Source organism: Bos indicus, chromosome 8 (assembly GCF_029378745.1).
Source record: "Bos indicus isolate NIAB-ARS_2022 breed Sahiwal x Tharparkar chromosome 8, NIAB-ARS_B.indTharparkar_mat_pri_1.0, whole genome shotgun sequence".
In the NCBI taxonomy this organism is placed as follows: Eukaryota; Metazoa; Chordata; class Mammalia; order Artiodactyla; family Bovidae; genus Bos; species Bos indicus.
The window spans coordinates 88489309-88495592 of NC_091767.1; the positions used below are offsets into that span (position 1 = coordinate 88489309).

Below are 6284 nucleotides of genomic sequence, written 5' to 3' on the forward strand. Positions count from 1 at the left end.
TCTCCAGAAAGCAGACCTAGTTCATCTCTTGTGTGGCTGGTCCACACAGTCATACGAGCTCCCTCTGAGTAGTGCCCATTCCGCAGGTTGCTTGTTTCCTTGGTTCTTTTATTTTTAAAAGCTAACATTAACTGACTGCTTCTTATGTCCCAGACTCTAAATACATCAAGCGCATTTTCTCATTTGATCTTCTCATATCCATGACACAGGCATTAGGATCCTTATCTTACAGATGGGGAAACTGATACCTGGAGAGGAGAGAGATGCCCATATCCTCTCCCTGTTTACTCAAGATTCAAACTCATATCAAGAAAGAAGGAGGAGAAGGAATCTCGAGAAGGGGGCTGCCCTGTAACTGGGGAGGGGGCTCTGGGCCAGTGGTCAGCACACAAGGAGGTGCAAGAGTCTATAGAGCCAAACAAAACACAGCCTTAAGAAATTTAAGTGAGGCTTAAATGAATGGAGGGATATATAATACCATGTTTAAGGACTTGTACTTTCAATATTGTAAAAATGTCAATTCTTTAAAAATTGATCTAATTCAATGTGATTCCAATCTAATTTCCAACATTTGTGCATGTGTGAAACTTTTGCTGATTCTAAAGTTTGTGGCAATGGAGGAGCCATGAAACTTGGAGGTGGAAGGACTTGTTCTACTGGACCTTGTTCTACCAAGATTTATTATAAAGGCTTGGGAATTAAGCCAGTGTGACATTAGCACAAGGATTAAAAGAAAACAGGCCAACAGAACAGACTAGAAAGCTCAAAACGACATCATGCAAATATGACCCTTGATTTTCAAGGACAATGGTGCTGCGGCTTGGTGGAATCTTTCCAATGAGTCACGTCAAGGCGCTGGAATCAACTGTGAGCTGTGGGCTCTGCCCCACACTGCTCCGGGGGTGCCGAGAAGCTCTGTGTAAAAAGCCAAACAATCGTTAAGAAGTAATACAGATTGCCTTCAAGACCACTGGTCCGCAAAGGGGCTTCTTAAACTGGACATAAAAAAGCACTGGCCATCAAAGAAAATGCTGAACGACTTTGATTGCATTGAAACTTAGCACTTTTGCTCATCAAAGAGACCATTAAGAAAGCAAAAACAGGCAAGACTAAATGACAGTGTTTGGAGATGGCGCTGAGAGGGTAAGGTAAGGAAGGAAGTAATTATCATGAACACCTGAATAGCCTGAAGGGTGAATAAGGAGATGGTGATCGGAGGGGGCCCTCAGAGGTGAGCTGTGTGCAGTGTCTTGAACTGAGTGATGTTACATGGGATTTAGTTTTTAATAATTAACGACTGCAGGAATTCTCTGGTGGGCCAATGGTTTGGATCCTGTGCTTTCACTGCCATGTGCCCAGGTTCGATCTCTGGTCAGAGAACTAAGATTCTAGATGCTGCACAGCATGGCCAAAATTAAATAATTAATTAAAATGATAATAATTAATGACCACATGGCTCATAAATTTTCTGAACTTTTCTGAATGGGTATAATTCCACAATAGAAAGAAAAATACATATATAATACCTTGCTATTTTTAAAATTCCACTAGGATAGATGGTTTATTTTTTGAAATACATGGTAATGGTATGTGTGTGTGTTAGTTGCTCAGCCATGTCTGACTCTTTGCGACCCAATGAACTATATCCTGCCAGACTCTTCTGTCCATGGAATTCTCCAGCCAAGAATACTAGAGTGGGTTGCCATTCCCTTCTCCAGGGATCTTCCCAACCCAGGGATTGAACCCGTGTCTCCTGCATTGCAGGCAGACTCTACCATCTGAGCCACTGGGGATGCTCCTTTTAAAATATACTATGTGAGCCATATTTTAAAAAGTTGGGGAAAGGGACTTCCCTGATGGCTCAGTGGTAAAGAATCTGCCTCCCAATGCAGGAGACGTAAGTTCGAACCCTGGTCCAGGAGGATCCCACCTGCCACAGAGCGGCTAAGCCTGTGTGTCACAACTACTGAGCCAGAGCTCTAGAGCCCACACACTGCAGCTGCTGAAGCCTGTGTGTCCTGGAGCCCAGGCACCACAAGAAGAGAAGCTACAGCAATGAGAAGCCCGCGCACCGCAGCTAGTAAAACGTTCTTGCAGCAATGAAGACTCAGCACAGCCAATAAATAAATGCAAGTTTAAAAAGGAGGAAAAGTGCTTCATAGTCTATGAGATTCTTCCCCAAAGCATTCCAAGTTCCCTGCAGGAAGCTCTGGAAAGAAGGTGCTGCCATAGGCACAGTCCTCAAAGAAACGCTGAGCACAGAGCAATTCGGATGGAGCTCCGGTGGTGAAACACCTCTTGCCCCACTTAGGTCCATCTGCCTGGTCTCCACAATGACTTTGCAGAAATGGAGACCAGCTGCTGAAGGTAATCGCACCCGTTCACAACTGCTCCACCCAGCACTCTGCAAAGACTGCAGCAAGATATCTAAGGGTCCTGGAGACTCCTCTCAGTGAGAAATGGTGACTGAGGGACAGTCATCTGTACAGGGGATTCTCCACCCTCGTACCTAATTCTTCCAGTCAGGTGACACAGTCTGGGGAGGAGGGACAACAAAGAACAAAAAGTTCCATTCCACTCTGGAGGAACTTGGTGTTTTCAAGGACACCATGACCAAGTACAGGCAGGGCACGCTCTGCGGATGCAAAGAGCTGGCTGCAGTTGAGTGCGCCCAGGTCAGCAGGCAGGCAGGGCGCTCCAAATCGCTGCATGGACACAGGCCTTCTGGGTCCTGTTTGAACAGCCTAGACGTTCTTGGAGACAGAGCCAAAGCTGAGGTAAAGGTTATAGAGTGAAGTACTCAGTGAAGGACCCCAAGCCCTCCCCACCCCAAATGAGTAACAAGGAAAAAATCCTTGCTCAGGCCCCAGTGTCCAAAAGAACTTTAAGACTAAGGGGATCTCAAGGACTTGGAAACTTGCATGATGTTTTCACCATCTCCAAAGCCCAAAGAGGTAAGCTCAAAGATCAAAATCAAATTTACTTGGCTCTGAATTCAAAATTTGTTTAGGAGTTAAGAAATAAATATGAGATGAGAAATAAATATTTTTTAATATTTTAGGGGAAGTAAACTTTCATGGGAGTTACTATGACCTGAGATAAAAATGTATTACGTAGAGAAGAGCCAGATTGTATTCCCCTCCCTGTGGAAGGAATTGAAAACATGGTTATTCTTAAAGCGTAACTTGAAAAAGACTGGCAACTGTATCAGTTTAAAATATAAAAATGAAACAGATGTAAATGTTTTTAAACAGGAAGTTTTAATGCAGGAAGACATTTCCTTCCTCTTTTAAAGCAGGAAGATGCAGGGACCTCAAAGCTGGTGCTCTATGACACCCTAGAAGGTTGGGATGGGGTGGGAGGTGGGAGGGAGGTTCAAGAGGAAGGGGACATACATATGCCTGTGGTTGATTCATGCTGATGTATGGAGGCAACCATCACAATATTATAAAGTAATTATCCTCCAATTAAAAATAAAATAAACTAATTTTTTAAAAGACATGCAGGAACAAGTGTTGGTGAGAATATAGAGACCCTAGGACCCTCGTGGACCAGTGACAGGAAGGTGAAATGGTACCAACACTTTGGAAAATAGTTTCTTTAAAAAGTTAAACATCAACTTATCATATGACCCAGGAATTTCACTCCTAGGAACCTACCCCAGAGATATTAAAACATTCGTCAACACAAAGATTTATATGTCAAAGATCAGAGCAGCTTGGCTCACAATAACCAAAAGGCAGAAACAACCCAAAAGTCCATCACCTGATAAATGGACAAATAATGCCTGGTATGTTCACACAATGGAGTATTATGCCACAACTAAAAGGAGTAAACTAATGATACATGCTGAACAGAGGAAGCTGAAAAGCATCATGCCACGTGAAAGAAGCCAGGTGCACAAGACTACACGGTGGATGACTGCGCTGACATGAAATGTCAGATCGCTAGAGACAGAAAGCAGATCCGTGGTTGCCCAGGGGATCAGCAGCAGTGAGGTCTGCCTGCAAATGGGCACAAGGAAGAGATGTTCCGAGAACGATAGAGATGTTCCATTGTGTGGATGACTGCATAACTCTGCAGATGACTAAAATTTATTGAATCATATACTGAGAGTGGATGAGTTTTATGGTCAATAAATTATACCTCAACAAAGTTGTCTTTTTGCAAAAAGAAGCAGAGTGAACCCATGAAAGAGGAATGGATTATTCAACAAATAGTGTGGGGATATTGACTAAGTAGTTCAGGGGAAAAAAAAAAAAAAACTTGCATTTTGACTTGTATTGCATGCACCAAAAGACACCTAGTTTTATATTAGCCAAAGCATAAAAAACTATTAGGTGAAAAAATAGTTAATAAGTAACAAATTTCAATGCAGGGGAAAGCTCATGAAATCTAAAAGCAGTGGAAAAATCCATGAAGGACAAGAAACACTGTATTTGACTATGGGAAAGGTTTATGCTTGTATGCAGACCAAAGTACATCAAATGAAGTAGGGAGACAAAGGACAAACCCAAAATATATTTTTGCTACAAAATGACAGGGTTCATCCCTCTAACATTTAAATACAGGAATCAATAAGAAAAAATACTAACCTTGATCGTTCCAAAAAGAAAGAACCCCTTCGTCATTGTACTTCCTTCACCCAGCATGTCCTGTGCTTCCTGCAAAAACATTTGTTCAAAGCCAGCCTCACGTGAATATGAAGGTCCTGGTCACTGAGGGCTCTGATCACACCTAAGGCTGGGAGTAGGGACGGCAGGGCCACCTGTGTCACCAAGCTCTGAGTCAGCCGCAATGCCCCATGCTCATCCTGAAAACCCCCTGGCCCTGGGAATTAAGAGCTCTGTCCCACCAACATGCAGGAACCACCTTGAAGTACGGAGCCACTTACCCAAAAGAGGCTTCAAGCATCATTGGTGTTAGCTTGAGTTGAATAATATTCTGTCTAAAGACAGGGAAAGAGAAGGGAGAGACAGATTCAATGTGCCAAGTGGTTGGGATAATACACTTGAGGAGAGAAGCGAGTATTAGAACATGTGTCTTCCCAGGAAGGCAAGAACCCTGGGAAATGAACTGAAGCTGGAGTGAAAGTCCATAGCACACGCTCAGATGTGTGCAAGAAAGCTCACGTGTCTTTATTTTCTCCAGACCCACTTAAATCTGATTGCAAACTATCATTTCACAAGCAATAAAAAAATTCAGTCTCCTTCCCCCAAGATACATTCCCTCCCTCCATCTACACTGGGTGTGTCGATGTCTCGGGGACTCAGGGTCAGGTACCACTTCCCAGGGTACACCCAGCCTGGGATGCAGGCCAGCATCACCCATTGGTGAGGACAGAAGGCATGTCTGCCTGGGGCACCAGGCCATCCCTCTCAGAGGCCTCATCACCCTGCAGAGTGCTGTCCGGACCTGCAGCAAGGGTCTGCACTAAGTTATGACCCCCAAACTCTCCATGCCCTCTCTCCTCTCTGGACTTCCCCTCCATCTGTCAGCCCACCCAGCATCATCTGTTTAATGAAAGCAGGATTTAAAACATATACACACATATACCACACCACACACACGTGCACACTGTAAGCCACTGACTCTAAGTTGTGCCCAGTTTCCCCCTTGCAAGAGATGATAAAGCAACTTGCTGTGTTGCTTAGAACAAGGGCGAGGGAAATGGAGAGGGAGCAATTAAAAATTAATATCTGAGGGCCAGAGGAGAACCAAGAGTTTGGTGGGAAAAGCTCCAGAAGAGAATGTCTTCTGGATGTCCAAGAGGCTTAGTGTGTTGAGAGAAATGTCTGCTACCTTTGGTAATTTATCTAATATCCAATTTACTTTCCTTAAGAGGTTAATGATCCCTTTAGAGCAATGGTTCTCAAACATGACTGTGCATCTGATCCCCTTGGGGGGGCTCATTAAAACACATTTGCTGCCCTCCTCCCCCAAGAGTTTCTGACTCAGCAGCTCTGGGGCAGAACCTGAGAATTTGGAGACCAGACTTTGAAAACAACTGCTCTAAACACACAGGGCTCTCACAGCTGGCAAGCAACATGTTCTGAGTTAAATCAGATGTCCCTAAGATTTGATTGCAAATTCAAACTCTCCTAAACATTTAGTTAAAATCACAAGATGACAGGATCAGTTGCTCTCTAATGTTTTAAACAAACAGCAGGTGAAACATTTCACATTCATGATGATTACAAATATAATCAGTACATGTAAATATTTATAGAAGCGGCAAATCTGCGGGTCTCAATTGGCTTTTTGCATGATCTCTATGCCAATTC

The 6284-nt window shown here is 43.6% G+C and overlaps 1 long non-coding RNA gene across 1 annotated transcript; it reads right to left on the bottom strand.

The window, feature by feature from the left end:
- Nucleotides 1-697: 697 nt before the first annotated feature.
- LOC139184619 (uncharacterized) lies at nucleotides 698-4949 on the bottom strand. The gene is made up of 3 exons (XR_011568162.1): nucleotides 4895-4949; nucleotides 4596-4664; nucleotides 698-915 (listed from the first exon to the last, which is right to left on the bottom strand). It is a non-coding gene; the product is annotated as an uncharacterized lncRNA (long non-coding RNA).
- Nucleotides 4950-6284: the final 1335 nt, after the last annotated feature.